At 44.5% G+C, this 19,176-nt stretch overlaps 1 pseudogene; it reads right to left on the bottom strand.

Moving 5' to 3' along the window:
* Positions 1-17,057: 17,057 nt before the first annotated feature.
* Positions 17,058-18,541, bottom strand: LOC129516810 (ribosomal L1 domain-containing protein 1-like; annotated as a pseudogene).
* Between the last annotated feature and the right edge of the window lie 635 nt (positions 18,542-19,176).

Raw genomic sequence — 19,176 nt, 5'->3', positions numbered from 1 at the left:
ACCACGAGGTAAGAGTGACAGCGGCAAGCTTTTATCTGGGCAACACTTTGACAGGTTTGCATGCAGAATGGGGACGGGAGTCCAACACAGTATTTGGATGCCGTGGACCATTTGGATGCTACGGCAGCACAGGGCCTTCTGCCCAGAACAGTAAGAAGGCGAGGGCACGCAGGGGGCTTACAGGGCTGGGTGAGGCTGCTCAGCAGGGAACTCCAAGGGGCAGCAGCAGAGTAGAGGTCTTTTTTTTTTTAAGATTTTATTCATAAAAAAAAAGATTTTATTCATTTATTCATGAGAGACACAGAGAGAGGCAGAGACACAGGCAGAGGGAGACGCAGGCTCCCTGGAGGACCCCGATGCGGGCCTCGATCCTCGCCCGGGATCACGACCTGAGCGGACGGCAGACGCTTTAACCGCGGGGCCCCAGGCGTCCCGGGAAGGATCCTTAAATCTTTGGCACAAACTCCAAAATCAGGGGAGAGGAGCCGCGCCAGTAACCCTGAACCGCATTGCCCTCAGGGCTGCTGAAATCCCCGGAGCTGCGGGCGGCAGGCGGCGTGGACCCGAGACCCGAGGCTGGCGCGCGGGCGGCCTGGCCAGCAGGGGGCGCGCTCGGCCTCGGCCTCCGCCTCTCCGCGTCCCCGCCCCGCACCTGCGGCCGCGACGCTCGGGGGCCCGGGCTCCCGCCTCCAGGTGACGCGCCGGGCGGCGCCTCCGCGTCCTGGAGACTCTGCGGCCTCGGGTAGCCCAGCGGCAGCGGCGCCCGCGCCCGCCCCCCCCAGCACCCGCCGCACCCCAGCACCCGCACCCTCGCGCCCGCCCTGAGCGCCCGCCCCCTGAGGGCCCGCCCCCTGAGCACCCGCACCCCTGAGGGCCCGCCCCCTGAGCACCCGCCCCCTGAGCACCCGCACCCCTGAGGGCCCGCCCCTGAGCACCCGCCCCCTGAGCGCCCGCACCCTGAGCATCCGCACCCCTGAGGGCCCGCCCCTGAGCACCCGCCCCCTGAGCACCCGCCCCCTGAGCATCCGCACCCCTGAGCACCCGCGCCCTGAGCGCCCGCACCCCTGAGGGCCCGCCCCCTGAGCACCCGCACCCTGAGCACCCGCACCCCTGAGGGCCCGCCCCCTGAGCACCCGCACCCCTGAGGGCCCGCCCCCTGAGCACCCGCCCCCTGAGCACCCGCCCCCTGAGCACCCGCACCCCTGAGGGCCCGCCCCCTGAGCACCCGCACCCCTGAGGGCCCGCCCCCTGAGCACCCGCCCCCTGAGCACCCGCCCCCTGAGCACCCGCACCCCTGAGGGCCCGCCCCCTGAGCACCCGCCCCCTGAGCACCCGCACCCCTGAGCACCCGCCCCCTGAGCATCCGCACCCCTGAGCACCCGCGCCCTGAGCGCCCGCACCCCTGAGGGCCCGCCCCCTGAGCACCCGCACCCCTGAGCACCCGCCCCTGAGCACCCGCACCCCTGAGGGCCCGCCCCCTGAGCACCCGCCCCCTGAGCACCCGCACCCCTGAGCACCCGCCCCCTGAGCATCCGCACCCCTGAGCACCCGCGCCCTGAGCGCCCGCACCCCTGAGGGCCCGCCCCCTGAGCACCCGCCCCTGAGCACCCGCACCCCTGAGCACCCGCCCCTGAGCACCCGCCCCCTGAGCACCCGCCCCCTGAGCACCCGCACCCCTGAGGGCCCGCCCCCTGAGCACCCGCCCCCTGAGCACCCGCCCCCTGAGCATCCGCACCCCTGAGCACCCGCGCCCTGAGCGCCCGCACCCCTGAGGGCCCGCCCCTGAGCACCCGCACCCCTGAGCACCCGCCCCCTGAGCACCCGCCCCCTGAGCGCCCGCCCCCTGAGCACCCGCACCCCTGAGGGCCCGCCCCCTGAGCACCCGCCCCCTGAGCACCCGCCCCTGAGCACCCGCACCCCTGAGGGCCCGCCCCTGAGCACCCGCCCCCTGAGGACCCGCACCCCTGCGGTGTGTTCGTCACAGCTGCAAGAGTAATCCTGCAAGTCAGTCTTGTCCTGGGTTGGAAGGAAACTCTTTGTCTCACTCAAAATAAAATCCGAAGTCCCATGGTGGCGGGAAAGTGTGACTTAGTCTTAGATTCGTTTCTGGCTTTGTCTCCTTCTTGCTCTGTCCGCCCCCTCCCTCCCACACACTCGCAACTTGCTCCCTAGCACTGCTGACACCCTGATCTTCCAGCTACTACTCCCTTATACCAGCACATCTCTGCCTGGGGACTTTGCACTTACTCATCTCTCCATCTGAGACATTCCTTCCCCAGACCACCCCAGGGCTGCCTCCTTCACTTGCTTAGGCCTCCGCTCACTCAAATGGCGTCTTATCAAAGACCTACCCTTGACCACTCAATAGCCACCAGCCACATTCGACCTCTCTTTCCTGCTACTTCCTAACTCCCTACCTTGCGTTACCTTTCTCTACAGCACTTGCCAGCTGACAGATATTTGTTGGGCTTTTTTTGTTTTTTTGTTTTTTTTCTTCCCACCCCCTCTCTAGAATGTAGACTCCAAAGAAGGCAGAGATTTCCATAGTCTTGACTGTGCTGTGTCTCCAGTGCCTAGAACAGTGCTTGGCATGGGTCTTAGTCCCTTTGGGCTACTGTAACAAAACACCACAGACCGGATGGCCTATAAACAACATGGTCCTTCAGCATGGTCCTGCCCTAGGAGTCCTATTTATTTTAGTGCCGCACACAGTGACAACTCAGGGATCCAAAGGGGAATATGACATTCCCTTATCCTCAGGACACTCAGTCCCTTGGGTTATAGTGTAGGCCAGTTTTACAAGTGTATATGATGCAAACTGAGGACAAGAAGTAAGTCAACTCCTACTGCAGTTAGAAGATACTAGCAAGTCGGTCACATTAGCATATAGATTATTTTTTTCATCTGGAACTGTTAGTTTTTCCTTGAAACTCCAAAGTGTAGGCCGTATTCTTGAGACTGAGTTAGCTTTGGGGCCTCTAGAGAACGGAAAGTTGTGAGGTGAGGAGATCCTGAGTCCCAGGCCCACTTCTGTATTCTTGTTGTTGAGATTTAAGAATTCTAGACTACGGGACTGGTAGATAAATGGAGGCCTCAGAATCTCCCTGGAAGCTCATGCTTTGGTTGTGCTAAGCAGTCCTGCTTTGGCTGTGTTGGACTCTTTCCCTGGTTTCCAACCCCCTCCTCAGTAATCATGCAGGCTCAGAACACTTAAAGAACCCACGTAGCCTCCTAAGCTTTTCCTAGGTCCACACCCCCACCAATATGGCAGCACAGCCTCCTGACAACCCCATCCCCAGAAACCCCACCCCCACCCCACGGTTGGGTTCCTGAGTATATGAGCTGAGCGCATCAAGTGGGATGAGAAGATGATCCCAACATGTGAGGTCCCAACAAGGGTAGAGTTGTCCTAAACCTGGAGAAGAGAACAGAATGTTTGACCATGGAACATTACATTGAAAAAAAAAGGCTTCTTCATTGAAGTTGGCCGTGGCCAATAAATGTGAAGTATAAAGGCCTTGTAGCACCCACAGGGCCGATTTTATTCATCTTGGCCTGGCACAGTGCCTCTCATATATATCAGTTATTTATCAATTGTACATAGGTTTATTCTGCAGGAATACCTGTTAGTCTATGTGTTCCATCAGAAATTCTAGAATATCAACACAGTTTGCATTATTTTAGTTAAACGTTACTCATCAATAAATATTTCTTAAGCACAGGGCTGGGCCTTGGAAATGTACAACAGAGTACTACCTATTTCCTGAACCCCAAATAATTTCTATTGATCTTTATTTATCTCTAGATTTACACTACATTCAACATGTTGTTTACCTTTGTTTAAAACCCATGACTCTTTACAGGGAATGAGAACCTTTTTTCTTTATTTTTTTTTGTAAATATAAACTATAGAGAAATAATGTTAAGATGATTATTTCCATCTTCTCATCTCTATTTACTTTTTTAAAAAAAATATTTATTTATTTATTCATGAGAGACACAGAGAGAGAGGGAGGCAGAGACACAGGCAGAGGGAGAAGCAGGCTCCACGCAAGGAGCCGGATGTGGGACTTGATCCCGGGTCTCCAGGATCACGCCCTGGGTCGAAGGCGGTGCCAAACCGCTGAACCACCCGGGCTGCCCTCTATTTACTTTTTTAAAAAAATTCTGATTGTGTACAATTAAGTTCATTCATTGAATTCTTCGGTAGCCTCCAGGTTCCCAGTTTGAGGAGGGAAAGTTGACTCAAAGTCTGATCTCACAGAAGGTGATTTGAATGAGCACACCTGACAGCCTTTGGGATGGGGTCATCTAGCTCGGCCTCTGATGCTTCTGCATCCTTGCGTCTTCTCTTTGGGCTCCGGGCTGCTTGCAGTTCACATCGCTGAAGGGGAGGCACGCTGGCAGCCAGTTCTGCTCCTTCTGGAAAATTTCCACTATGTCTTACACTTGTTCAGGTGACTTTGCTCAAGAAAGCAGATTTCATGCACCTCTCCATTCTTGGACTATTAAAAACTTGCAGATACGATTTAAGAATCTGAACAAGGAAAAAAAAAGAATCTGAACAAGGAAACATTTAAAAATACATGACACTAATTTGCAATGCAGTTTACATCTCCGTCTTGGATTTTGCATTGTCCCTGAAGCTCACGGTGGTCATTTGAGTTATCCATCAGCCACAAAGCAGGCTTTGTCTGATTTTTGTAGCATCCATTTGTTCTCGTCTTCCTTACCACAATATTCCCACGATCACAAATACAACCACTTGTGCCCTGTTTGAATTTCACACTTTTACTAAACATCTTGACATGAAATCACAAAGTGAGATTTTTCTTCCTTCTCTGAAATCACTGATGAAAAGATTCTGTTCTGTGTGTGGTCTATAGAATGGCTCAATTACCGTCTGACACCCAAAGTTTCAACAGATGGTACTGCTACTCATCTCAAAGCAGTTGCTAGTGACTTTTCTGAGCTCAGCTGTCCTGGAGAAATCACATAGAATTAATTATAGGACCATTTATCCTTCATCAATCTTTTCTTTTATTTTAATGGGCTTTCCATACACATATTACATCATGTCCTAGTTCACTCTTTTATGGTTATAAAACCCATCCATCTCTCTTGCATTATACAGAGGGAGAAAGTATAAATGAATATTTCAATAATCAAGAAGTAATTTTTAATTACTCTATTCATTTTATGTATTTACATAAGGCTTTGCTTTACCAAGATCTCTGACCTAGTGGAAAAAGTTGCGCCTGTGAAGAGCTTTTACATAGAATCTTTACAGCAGGTTGTAGGAGTTTCAACATGACAGAGTAAAGGATTCTATGTCAGTTAATAAGAAATTAGAGGCTTCCATCATTGTTGTGTAGGAAAAATGAGGGATGTGGTGTGAAGAAGCCTTTAGAAGAAGAACTGTTTTGAAATACGTTTCTTATTCATTCAACATTAATTCAACCAACTTTTGCTAAGTGTCCAGTAGGTAGAGTGCTGGAGACTAGGGACACTGCATTAAGATAAAGCCCATACTTTTAAATATACCACTGCCTAGGAGGACAAAACATTTTATGGTAGGATTTTTCTTTAGACTTTCACATCTCTTGTTTTGTACTTTGGGAATTGCCTTGGAATGGGGTTTTTAAAAAGGAAGTAGCTTGAAGGCAATAAATTATTTTTGAATGAAAGAAGGAGGGAAACTAGAGGCTCGGTAAGAGCAGACTTCCCCATCAGCTTCTCATATTTACGTCACACCAAAAGCCGTGAGGGACAGAGTTGGTTTTTGCCTACATTGATTATGAGCTCAGAAGAGCAAAGAGGGTGTGACACCTGATGAACTGGCAATATATAATTTTTTTTTAATTTTTTTAAAATTTATTTATTTATGATAGTCACAGAGAGAGAGAGAGGCAGAGACACAGGCAGAGGGAGAAGCAGGCTCCATGCACCAGGAGCCCGACGTGGGATTCGATCCCGGGTCTCCAGCATCGCGCCCTGGGCCAAAGGCAGGCGCCAAACCGCTGCGCCACCCAGGGATCCCTAATATATAATTTCTTTTGCAAGGAATCCTTCCCATTTGAAGGAAATAACTTCTGGAAAGCACTGAGAAATGAGAACATCTACCACGGCTATAGGTATTTTTCCATTTTCTGGTCTTTTCTTTTACCCTATAGTAATTTACTTTTCCTTCAATTAGCATGATGAAGTGTGTGGATTATCACCCCAGTATGGCAGTGCTTGCATGTAAAGTACAATGGCAAAAAAAAGCTCAGTAAGGTAGAAAGCGTTTCCAGGGACATACTCCCAAAATGCATAAGTATGATCCACAGATTCTGTATTTGGATAATGTAAATGAAATAAGATTTTACTCATGCGGTTTTCAAATTTGATTAAATTATTGTTAAATTTATTTTTTAAAGTAAATTGCACTTTGTGCTTTACTTCTAGTTCCTCAGCTACTATGTGGAGAGAAGCCGGATTATTTGGTCTTTGCTTATCTCCCAGAGATAACTATGTGCCTACTAACTGCTGCAAAAGTAAAATCATCTATAGTCATTTTAATAACCGTGTAACCATACTTTAAAGAATAATTACACAAGACAATGTTTATATAAGTAACTTATTATAAACCTTTATAGTATTAGGTCTCCTTATTGTTTGAAAAAATGTAAGTCACTTGGTTAGGTACTATCACTTAAGGCAGAAATATCTTAAGGAAATACAGCTAACTCTGCAAGAGCTTTGTTCACATAGATGGATAGTGTAGCCTCATTTACAATATACACAAAAATCTGAAGGTCTAAATGCCCAACAATAATGAAATGGTTAAATGAGTGATGAGAGATCCAAGCAACAAAATCTTATGCAGCACGAAAATTATACTTATGGAAAGCTTTATTAACATTATGCTGTCACATATACCATATGATAAATATCTTAGTCCTGACTCTGAAATGTTTGTTAGTTCCAGTGGGTTAGATTTTTTTATTTTAATATTTAAGGCCTAGAAATTGGCCTGAAGCATGGACTATATTCCAACAAAAATCCCATCTAGACAAGAAAACCATTCAAATTATTTAGCTTATTAGAGGATATGTGGAAGTCTTATTACAGCTATGTCATCTACTTTGTGGTATTTAGTTTATGTAAATAGCTACTTTTACTTGCTAGAATTAATTTAAAAAAAAAAAACATACGAACACAGGTAATTATCTAATTTGGCTTTAAACTATAGCTTGACTGCAAATGAGGTTCTTTGGAATAACTTCATCACCTATGATAACTTTTACTCCAGTCTACCCTTTTGGTTTACCGCATCTGTTTCTACAATCTCTCAAGTGAAGGAGACACCATTGGCTTCCCTTGAGAATTAGTAGGGTTTTTGTGATGAATACTAGGCATGGGTAGTGTCGGGAATTTTAGGAACTTTATATTTAAAACTGCTAAGAGATCCTAAAGATAAGTGATAAGTTTTGTTTGATCCTTCATTTATCACTTTGGGGATAATGAAAGTTCAGTTTCTTTGGAACATTATGGTAGACCTTTCCATTGATTGATTATATTTTCAAAATCACATGGGATTAGTTCTTTCCAGACAACATAAATGTTGCTATTAATATTTAATGTAACTTTTCAAGTAACTAAAAGATTGATTAGTCTGCATTATGTATTACCTTTGAGTTAACTAAGTGTATTTTAGAGTGGATCACATGTTTATTATTATATTTTTAGGACTTGGGCTATGTTCCTGATTTTATGCAGGTGCCATGGCTTCATATATAAAGGACATTCACTAAAAAGGTAATTTGAAAACCTCATTAAATCATCTTAATTTCCTACATTCCACGGCATGTCAAATTTTAAGAATGAGATAATATATAGATCTACATATCTATATCTACACCTGTATCTCTATATAACTATCTGTTTGATATGGTCACTAAAACTAAATAATTAAATAACTCAACATTTAAAAGGGCTTCATTAGCCACTTTGATATGGTTCTGAGGAGAGAAGGCAGTTGTCATTAGATGAAAGACTATTTTAAAATATAGCCACTGTAACACACCAGCATATTTGGGTTGATTTCCAGTCAGAGAGTTAAAATTGTTCTGATTGTTTGCTCTCCTCACCCTGGATGTTCTGTGGCACAGGGCAAATCTTATTAGAATAGCTTTCTGGAGGGTGCGTGGGTGGCTCAGCAGTTGAGCATCTGCCTCCGACTCAGGTCCTGATCCCCGGGGTACTGGGATTGAGTCCCGAATTAGGCTCCCCTCAGGGAGTCTGCGTCTCCCTCTTTCTGTGTCTCTGCCTCTCTCAGTGTGTCTCTCATGAAAAAAAAAAAAAAGAATACTTTCCTAGATTCAGGATGAAATTTATAGCTGTGGAACCATAAAAGCTGCTGACCATACTTGAACCCATGCAAGATGCTGGCCTCATTTTCATAGTAATATGATTTATTGGGTTAACCAAGAAAGCCTTTTGCAGTTGGATACTGGGATAATTTGAAGTGACATTACCGAATATCCTTTTTCCTTTTGCAGTTGAATACTGATGTGACCTAAGGTGACATTACTGAATATCTCTTAATTATTAAAAATGTATCTCCGATGAAAAAGGATAAGTCCCTTAGAAGTGCTGTTTAAGATCTTTAAGCTGAAGAGCTTTGAATGATTAATAGTCTGCACGTAGTTATTATGTACACTTTAATTTTATTGTTGATGCATTTCAGAATGCGTTAAGAGTTAGGAGTCTGCACTTCTTTTTAAGTAGGCTCCACACCCAGCGTGGAGCCCAACTTGGGCTTGACCTCGTGACCCTGAGATCAAGACCTGAACTGAGATCAAGAGTCAGACACTTCACTCACTGAACCACCCAGGCGCCCCAGAAAGTCGGTATTTTAAATATGATTATTATCCAGTAGGAGGAGCTGTATCCCCTTTTAAAAAATCAGTTACCCAGAGAAAGTAAAGCAAAAAAGAAAGCAAGGTGTCAAATTTACCCAAACTTCTTAGGAACCCCGGGTATTGGTGGTGAGTATGGTATTTGTACATTATCTTTTACTTGGACTCATGAAATGTCAATTACTGCACAAAAGTTTTGACTCTTGCTCTTGCTGTGTGGCAGACATAGAGCCAGACATCACAGGACAGACAAGTGAGGTGCAAGACACTGGTGCTCCTTAGATGAGAGGGTGAAAAGAGAAAGGTTTGGAAAGGTTTCCTTCAATAAAGTAACATTTGAGGGGCCTCTGGGTGGCTCAGTCAGTTAAGTGGCTGCATTCAGTTAAGATCCAGCCCCACATTGGGGCGCCCTACTCAGCGGAGGGAGGGGGTTGCTTCTCCCTCTGCCCCTCCCCAGTGCTCATTCTCTCTCTTGCTCTCTGAAATAAATAAAAGCATTTAAAAAAGAGAAGAAGAAGAAGAAGAAGAAGAAGAAGAAGAAGAAGAAGAAGAAGAAGAAGAAGAAGAAGAAGAAGAAGTAACAGGTGACTGGAAAGGATTTCTTTACTGAGGTGATGGGAATGGGTATGAAATAGAATTGGGTTAAGTTAGGAAAAAAGGAGAGAAGAGAGGTAGTGGAGACAAAGGACAAGAGATGAGGGGAAGGGAAAGGGAAGGACCTTCTGTGTCACCAGAAGCCAGGGAGGGAGGACTTTTAAGAAAGTGTGGGTGGAGTTGGGGAGCAGAGTGGGACTGAGTTCAGATGTACCTGAGTAGGTGGAGGAGAGTGAAAACAGAAGAAAATGTTGAGCTTGGATAGAAAGAGGATCAGTGGGTATAAATTTTAATTATACACACTTAATAATCATTCTTTGGCCGCTTAGTAGGAGTGGTTTAGCAGGGCATTTAGCTTTGCAGATTCCGTGTGATGACCCTTGTCATTAACCACACACACAAATCTGTGTAGAGCGTGACACCACAGACGAAAGCAGACAAGGAGTGAGAAGAGCAGGGTCTTCATCCTGCCTCTGTTGTTAACAAGGTGCGTGACCCTGGACAAGTCATTGAGCCTCTGTGTACCCTAATTACTCCTTCTGCAAATGAGGTGGTTGGATTAGGGCAAGATTTCTTAATCTGGTGACCAAGGGTGGGTTTTAGGGAATCTGAGATGCCTCCAAAATTATAAGCAAAAACTGTTTTTCCCTCTAAAGAGGGGATCCATAGTTTTATCAGATTCCCCAAAGAATATCGTAATTAGATTTTGCTCTGACTCTTAGGACTAAGCACTAGAAATCCCTTTCTGAGCTGTGTTACGGAATGAATCTACTTTGTCAGCTGCCTGGACTGGTTACCTATTGATGTTTATAAATGACTTTATGTGTGTGGTATTAAGGATCTATTGATTCATGAATCAAGGCAGTGTTTAAAAGGACTTTGGACCCTTCTTTGGACATGGAGGTCTACGTTGAAATTATGCTTCTTACAAACATGAAGTTATTTAGTACAAGTCATTACCTGCCTTTCTACTCTTACCCTCCTTTTGGTTCTAGCTGATGGATTCTGCTGCAGGTGATATATTCTGTGTCACAACAGGAAGGAAAGTGAAATGAATAAATCCTTTCACGAACCCTTGAGTCTGAAAAGCTACATGTTTCAGGCAAGCATCATGCTTTTCATTGGCGCTGTTTCCTTAGTACCATCTGAGTTTGGCTCCCCGTGAAATGGGAAGGATGTACAATCCTACTTTGGAAATGCAGACACTTTTGCAGGTCCCTGGATGGTTCTCCTATTGAAACTGGCTGTCAGGAACACACAGGAAAATCAATTGACTGTGTAAGTGTAAACAGAACAGATCTGCTAATTAGCTTGATATCCCTAGCTGCTGGCATCCCTCATGTGGGCCTGCTAAGTGGACTGTCTGCCCTGGTCCAAGGTTATGACTGGTGACGACTGCTGTGGGGATAACCTTTCAGGGGATAACCTTTGAGAGCAATGGTTAACTTTATTTTATGAACAAATAACCAACACAGTGCATTTTTATTTGTCTGTATCTTTCTTCTAAAGAAGAGGTTCTTATTTACATTACCAAAAAAAGTGATGGCCATGAGTGAATTTGCTGCTGTAATGATCTGTTGATATATTTCATAATTGGGTACCATCAGCATTGGGGCAGATGTCAGCTTTAGTGATCCCAGGGTGGTGGCAAACAGGCTAACTCATCCAAGAGAACTCCACTGTCGACCTGGTTTTCTCTTGTGGAAAGGAAAATACTCACAGGGTATTTTAATTCGTTTGATTTGTTTAAAGAGAGCAAATATGGAAACAGTAATATCTGGAGGAGCACATCTCTGCCTGGGAATATCAGAGTTTGGCCTTTCGGGCCTAAGCCCCGTCTGCTCCCTGTTGGAATAGTGGTAACTGATGACAACGCAAAACACACTTGTCATAATTTATAACCTGTTCTTATGTGTTAGATATATGTCTCATAGTACATATGCCATAATGCAATGCCAGATTTCACATTGGTGAAGTGGTTTTTTGGCTCTGGCACCGCTGTGCACCATAGACAGGCTTTAGAGGTACCAGAAAGCGTGCTCGGCACTTTAGAGCCTCTGCGAGCTGACCACATGCTCTTTTAGATGAAAAACCATATCTAAGAAGCTTCAGCTGATGCCATGGTACTTCACACCATGGTTGTTCCAGGTCCTTTGTCCTATTTCCCACGACTCTAGCCTGACCTCCTTTTTTCCAGAGGGCATAGACATCGCCCTAACCAGGTTCTCTCCAGTGCTTTGGTGCTTAGGTGGGGGAATACATGCCCGCATTGGGAGTCCCTGGACACAAAACTTCATGATCATGTGGGAAGGAAAAACAAAACCAAACTCTTGTCTTTCGGGAAAATATTCCGGTAACTTTTATTCTTAATTTGGACTTGAAAGGAAGCATGACTCTTTACTGGAGATAAGTTGCTTGAGAACCTTTCAAATTGGGTAAATCACTTTGCAGGAACAAGAAGAGCCTATGTATTTACAACAATCCTAGGAGATAGATACTATTTATGTCCTAATTCAAGTGGTCTGTTTGTCCAGGGTCAGAAGCCCACAAAACTCAGTGGATCGATTAAACAGCAGATTAGATACAATTAATGGGAAGATTAAAGAATGGGAAAATGGATCTGAGAAAATCATCTAGAAGGTAGCCCAGGGAAAAGGAATTGAAAGTCAGAGAGAAGTTAGAAATATGCGGATAGAATTATAAGGCCTAACATTCTATTAATGTAAGAGCTCTAAAAGAAGGGGATATAAAGAATGGGGGAGAAGTAAAGTCCAAAGAGCATTTTTCAAGGTTGATGAAACATATATATCCACAGAATCAAGGAGACTCGATCACTCTCAGATTAAACAAAAAGAAATCCATACCAGATATATCATCACAGTGCAACTGCCTAAAAACGCCAAACTGAGATCATAAGAGCATGTAAGGGAAAAGACGATACACAAAGGTCAACAATTAGACCGAGAACCTCTCAGAAGTAAAATTGAATAGCAGAAGACTGAGATGGCATCCATGAGATAAATGAGTGTCATTCTAGAATTGTGTGCCCAGATAAATGAGCGTTCTAGAATGAGGGTGATGCTGACCAAATACTTGATGAACAGACCTATAGGAAAATGATAAAGAAAAAAAAAAAAGTAAGGGATGTTTTTTTTTTTTTTTAAGATTGATTGATTGGTTTAATTGAGAAGAGAGACAGCAGGAGAGATGGAGCACTAGGGCTGGTGGGGAGGAGCAGAGGGAGAAGGAGAAGTAGGCTCCATGGAGCAGGGAGCCAGATGCAGGGCTAGATCCTGAGATCGTGACCTGAGCCAAAGACAGACGCTTAACTGACTGAGCCACCTGGGTGCCCCTTACCCACATTATTTTATGTCTGGCATTCCTTGAAAGATATTTGAATCGTTGAACAAAATGATACATTGGCAGTTATTTGGTTTTAATCAAGAGCTTCAATCTGACCCGGATTAAAAACACTAACAATCATGTCCTGTTTCCCAAAGAACAAGACCCTGTATCTTGGAGCTGACATAGTTCTGATGGGACGTTGTGTTTATCACCTTTGTTTTACTTACTAACACACGGTTAATTTTCTCTGGCCACTGCAGAATGTATTTTCAGGTGTCGATTTATTAACTTTAAAATATTAAAAGCAAATTGAAATAAATAAATTGTTTTCCTATTTGAGATTTTATAAGGTCTATGTACCAAAAGGCACATGATGCATTTTAAATTCCATTTCATAGAACTGTGATGTTCCATTAAAGAAAGGGTGGAATGCTTTGTTGTAGTTGTAATTATTTAGAGATGAAATATGAAGTGGATTTATCAACTGATAGTGGTTGGTGTAATAGCTTCTACACCTTTATACTAAAACCTCCAGGGTTTATATTCAATACTTTGGAATCCATAATCAGAAAAGTCTTTACAGTTTGAGGACCCTTCTGCATGTCTGGGGACTATTTTGCCTATGTTATTTTTCCTATATAGTCATTTTTCCCCCTAAAATTGGGTGGATTAATCTTTTCCTGGTCAAATTTCCAACTCTTGGGATCCCTGGGTGGCACATCGGTTTAGCGCCTGCCTTTGGCCCAAGGCGTGATCCTGGAGACCCAGGATCGAATCCCACGTCGGGCTCCCAGTGCATGGAGCCAGCTTCTCCCTCTGCCTATGTCTCTGCCTCTCTCCCTTTCTCTCTCTGTGACTATCATAAATAAATAAAAATTTAAAAAAAACAAATTTCCAACTCTTTCTGTAACTCTATTTAATTTCTTAGGAACTTGTTTGTAATATATTCTCAAGCCAAATCAGGCTTCACAAGGGTTGTGGAGCCTCTTTCCCTGCATATGGAGAGAATGATGGTAATTGTGTTGTATAGACAAAAAGGAAAGTCCATACTTAATGCTTCTTGGATCCCCCCATTCACCTGTTCAGACCAAACCAGGTGCACAACTTTGCCCTAATGACGTTGTAGTCTGTAGTGTCAAGTCTGAGTCTCCTCTCTACCATAAACGGCTACTTCCAAATCCAGATCCCTTCAGGCTGATCCTCAAATCCATGTCCTCTCTGGGGTAAGCCCCAAAGCAGCTTCCCCCAGCAGACTCTGGCTTCCCTTCCTTTCCAAATCAGTTTCTCTCTTACAACCAGCGCTGTTACTGTATTTTCCTCTTCCTCCCAGTCAGGAAGTGTCCTGTGTAATCTTGGTTTTGCTAGTATTTTGAGCAAGTTGTATCTTGAATACGACGGGTATTCAAGAGGTTTCTAGTATTTATCCTTATTCCTTACTACTTGTGCGACTTTGGGAGGTTACATGATCTCTGAGCCTCTGATTTTTCTTCTTTGTATCCACATAGGTGATTATGAGGATTAAATAAGAGAATGCAGGGGAAACACTTGGTACAGTGTCTGGAAGGCCCCAACAGACATGTTAATTTTTACTTGAGATATGATGAATATTACAAAAGGGAATGTTCAGGGAGCCTAGGAGATATATAGCTGGGGGGCCTCACCTGTGCTGAAGGAGACAATAAGGGTCCTCCAGAGGGAGTGAGATTAAAGTTGAGATATTCAGGGTGAATATAATTTGTGTTCTGGAAGAAAGAAAAGGTTCCAAGTAGAAGAAACTATGCTGCACATTCCAGGGCCTAACGGCATATTCCTGAAGGAAGGTAGGAACTGAGATGTCTTAAATGGTGGAATGGAGAGAAAGAGCTGAAAGGATGCTGAAAGGTGGCCTCGGAGAAGTAGGCAGGGGTCAGAGAACAGAGGGCTCTGAAGGTCATGGTTAGGATTTTATATTTTACTTTGACCACAAAACAAAACAAAAACAAAACAAAAACAAAAAACTAAAGGTGAAAGAAAGGAAATGACATGATCAATGTTCTAAAGAGGCCATTCTCAGGGCACCTGGGTGACTCAGTCCATTGGGTGTGTGTCTCTTGGTTTCAGCTGAGGTCATGATCTCATGGGTTGTGAGGTGGAGCCCTGTGTCAGGCCCCTGTTCAGTGGGGAGTCCGCAGGAGATTCGCTCCCTCTGCTCCTCCCCCTACTCCTTCTCTCTCTCTCTCTCTCTCTCTCTCATAAATAAACATGTCTTAAAAAAAGAGAGAGAAAGACCGTTCTCCTCTGCATTTGGACAAGCTGATAAGAAAGATCTTTTTCTCCCTTCTTTAGCTCCAGGAAGAAGTTCAAAACATAAGCTCCAGTCCACATGTGGAAACCCTCACCCCAGACCTGCCCCTTAATTGCAATAAAATCCAAGCCAGTCTCCTTTCCTCAAAGCCATTTTTGGACCTGATTGAGAACCCTCCCTTCTCATCCAGAAAGACTCAATATGTGAGTGACAAACCTTTTCATATGCTGTTGGTGTGTGTGTGTGGCATCAAAATCAATCTGAACCAAATTCAGATGGTGAGGTCAGGGTGTCCATCACACCTCTTGTGGTAACAGCAACAATATGAATTATAAACATAAAAACTTTGACACATATATCACAAATGAGAATGCGATTATACTAGGGATACCTGATTTTTAAAATAAAGTACTCTGAACAATGATGTCATGAAATGTTTTTCACAATATCATTTGTCACGGCAGTATATCATGCTAGTATATGGTGCAAATGATCTAATCAACTTACAATTGACATATATGTTGGTTCTAATATTTTTACTATTTATTTTTTTTTTTACTATTTTATTTTTTAAAGATTTGAGAGACAGTGTGTGCAGGTGCACATGCACAGCGGGGAGGGAGAGAGGAAAAGGGAAAGAGTGTCCCAAGCAGACTGTGCTGAGCAGGGAGCCCCATGGGGCTCAATCCCATGACCCAAGATCATGACCTGAGCCAAAACCAAGAGTCCGTTGCTTAACCAACTGTGCCACCCAGGTGCCCCCCCCTTTTTACTATGTTAAATAAACTACACTGGATATTTTTATTTTATTTATTTTTGTTTTTTTAATATTTATTTATTTTTTTATTTATTCATGCAAGATACACAGAGAGAGGCAGAGACACAGGCAGAGGGAGAAGCAGGCTCCCCACAAGGAGCCCGATGCGGGACCCAATCCCGGATCCTGGGATCACATCCTAAGCCGAAGAAAGATGCTCAACCACTGAGCCACCCAGGCGTCCCAATTTTGTATTTTAGAAGCTTTTGTGACTTAAGGAGTTGATGTCACCATCTAATTTGTGGGTACTAAAAACCAAAAGCTCTCACTCCTCTGACTTGCTGGAGAACCACCTGAAGCTTGACTTGTTTCTGGACCACGTGATGTTGGAAAGCAGGCTTCACTGGGCCTGTGCTGTAGGACAGTGCCTCTGACACCTACTGCCAGGGACATGGACCTCAATTCAAATTCAGGGAGAGGCTGAGCACCTCAAGAGTCCTTTCCTGCTCCAGAAAATATTTGATGGTCATCCAAAGTGTTCCCACTGTACATGGGGGTAAATCCACGCAAGCTGAGGGGTCTGGATTCAACCCGGTGTCTCTACCAACGGCTCCCTGTTGACTAACCTCACCGAATACACGCTAACTCAGTGACCCACAGACTTGGCCGACGACAACCAAAACCAATTATTTTGATCTCACAGGTCCTTTCCAAAACCCACCAAGGGTTTCTCGTAAGTTCCACAGTGAGCCCACTCTAGGCCTGTGGAAAAGCACTGGGAGGGTTTGCACAAACCAGGGTAACGGAGCCTTGGTGAACAGACGATGGAAAGCAGACGGGGTAAGGACCACGTGTTAGGGATTCAAGTCAAAGCAACAGTATCGGGAAGGCCTGCAGTTTGCTGCGCAGTAAATGGTACTTTAGTAAGGAGATGGCCAGCCTCAGAGAAGCAGAGACAAGCACTGTATTTCCCCTGTCATATTAGCAAATACACAGAAGGGCAACTTAACAAATGGATTTACTTCACAACTACTGGTTCTCTCGCCCACAAACATACATCAGAATTACCTGCGAAGGTTCTAAAAAATATTTAAGTCTGGGCCTCATGCCTGGAGAAGGCTGCAAGGAGTGGGGGCTTGGGATGCTGGCATTTTCAAAAAGCTCTTGGGGGAGTTCAGAGGTTGCCTTCTGCTTGAGTCTCTTGATTTTTAGGTTGACTGGGGTACTTTGCGCTTTTGGGCCACTGTTTGGGGGTGTGGGGAGCTTTCTTCGCAGATTTATTAGCAGTAGTAAAGAACCAGGCCCCTGGCTTTTTGGTCTTCTGTCTTGGGTCTTTTTTCCCCAGTGAAGAGTTTCTTTCTTTCTCTGCCTCTTCTTTGATTCTTGGCTTCTTCTCCAGGCCGTTACCTGGAGTCTTGGGCTCTGCAGTCTTCGGGGTCTCCAAACCCAGAAAGGCCTTTCTCTTTTCCCCACGGGGTCTGTTGGGACCAGGGCTCTTTTTTTGAGACTTCTTTCCTGCAGTGTGGTTTTGCATCTCTACGTTTTCTTTCGCTGGAGTCCCTATTGGTATGAGGAGTGGGATCTCGTCTTCAGACTCGTCTTGCACCTTCTGCTGTGTTTTTCCTCTACTGGCCTCTTTCTTCTCACAAGCTTGCACCTTCTCCTTCTGGGGGGCAGGGTCCTTTGCAGCAGCATCACTAGTTTTGGGGTCCGCATCCTCTTCCTTCGGGGCCAATGTGGCCTTTCTAGCCTGTTTCATAAGCCTTTTTTTTCCTTCTTCTTTTTTTGTTTTTCACAATGCTTTTTTTTGTTTTTGTCTTTTCTTTGCTTCCTTTTTCTTCTGACTAGGAGTGCACATTCCCTTGGCTTCATCCTGACAGCTGACAAATGAGGAAAAGATGGGCAGGGAAGCTGACCTCGCCGTCTTCACATACAAGAGTTTCACGCTCTCCCACTTCTCTGCCATCTTTTGTGAAAGTCTCTTCAAAACAGCCATGAGGTTATGAATGACATGTTCTACCTCCATCCCAGTGTGGCCAACGTGGATAGCACTGCAAGAACCACTTCTAGAGATGTTTAACATGGTGCCACCTCTGCACTCATTAATCTCCCTGGATAAATTCTTGGCCAGAAGGTTCACAGGTACTGGAACTTTCTCTCTGTGGTAGAAATGTCTCCCGAGGTGCGACAGTAAGAGCCACTTGATTGTCGCATCAGTAAGGAAGAAATCAGAACTTCCCAAGAGGCAGAGCTTGGCTTCATAGGCTTTATACTCCTTTTTTTTAGAGTTCAGAGGGGGGTAATCTGAGAAAGGGTTTTAATTCCATGCTTGTTCAAAAGCTTCTTGTAAAACCATCCTGTCTTGGGTTCATCCTGGGTAAGTAAACAAATATCTGTTAAATCTGATTGAACACCACAAGGCAAAGCCTGTCTGACCCTCAGTTCTTTACTTGGAATCTTCCATAATATCACCATTAAAAATAAATTTTCATTCTCATTCAAAAGCAAGCCATTCGCGTTCTTCCTGGACCTGGGGTGTGCAAACAGAGCTTCCACCGCTTTTCTCATCTGCCCTTGGTCCACCTGCTCCTCCGTCTCTGGAGCGGAGGCTGAGGCTGCAGTTGGGGAGGATGGTGAGGGGGGAGCTGAACCCTCCATGTGGCTCTTGCCTCGTGCAAGCGTGCGGTACCCAGAGCTCTACAGTGGATATTTTTATACCCAACCCTTTGTTCATTTTCTTGGTTATTTCTTTAAATTAAATTCTTCTAGTTTTAAGTATTAATAAATCATAAGCACATTCAGCTCATTAGAGTATACATTTATGGAGCACCTGCCATGTGTGGTTATTGGGGATCCTAATACAAAAGACATTAAAATTGCTTTCAGAGAAGTACTATTACAATAAGAATGTTTGTAGGTTACAAACTCTATTTTTTTTTTAATAAAGACAGCTAAAGCCAATAAATGTAGCCTCTTCACTTGTACAAGATTTTACAAAGTATGAAGCTTGCCACAGGGTGGCACTAATACATTTCTATTGAATTGTGCTATGTTAATGAGTTTCTCCCTGCTAATCTATTTTTTTTGGTGAATTGTAACTGGAAAAATATTTTGGTTTAGTTTGACATTTAAAAAATTGGTTTACATCAAAAAACACAAAACAGGATTTTTATTTAAGAACTCAAATATTATATATACTTTTAAACCACAGAGATTGACAGGTGATTTCCCTTTTAAAAGACCAAAAATCAAATTATTGAACATGGCATATACACACACATATGCACAGATGT

This window comes from Nyctereutes procyonoides, unplaced genomic scaffold (assembly GCF_905146905.1).
Source record: "Nyctereutes procyonoides isolate TBG_1078 unplaced genomic scaffold, NYPRO_anot_genome, whole genome shotgun sequence".
Lineage (NCBI taxonomy): Eukaryota > Metazoa > Chordata > Mammalia > Carnivora > Canidae > Nyctereutes > Nyctereutes procyonoides.
This window is presented reverse-complemented; position numbering and strand designations above follow the sequence as displayed.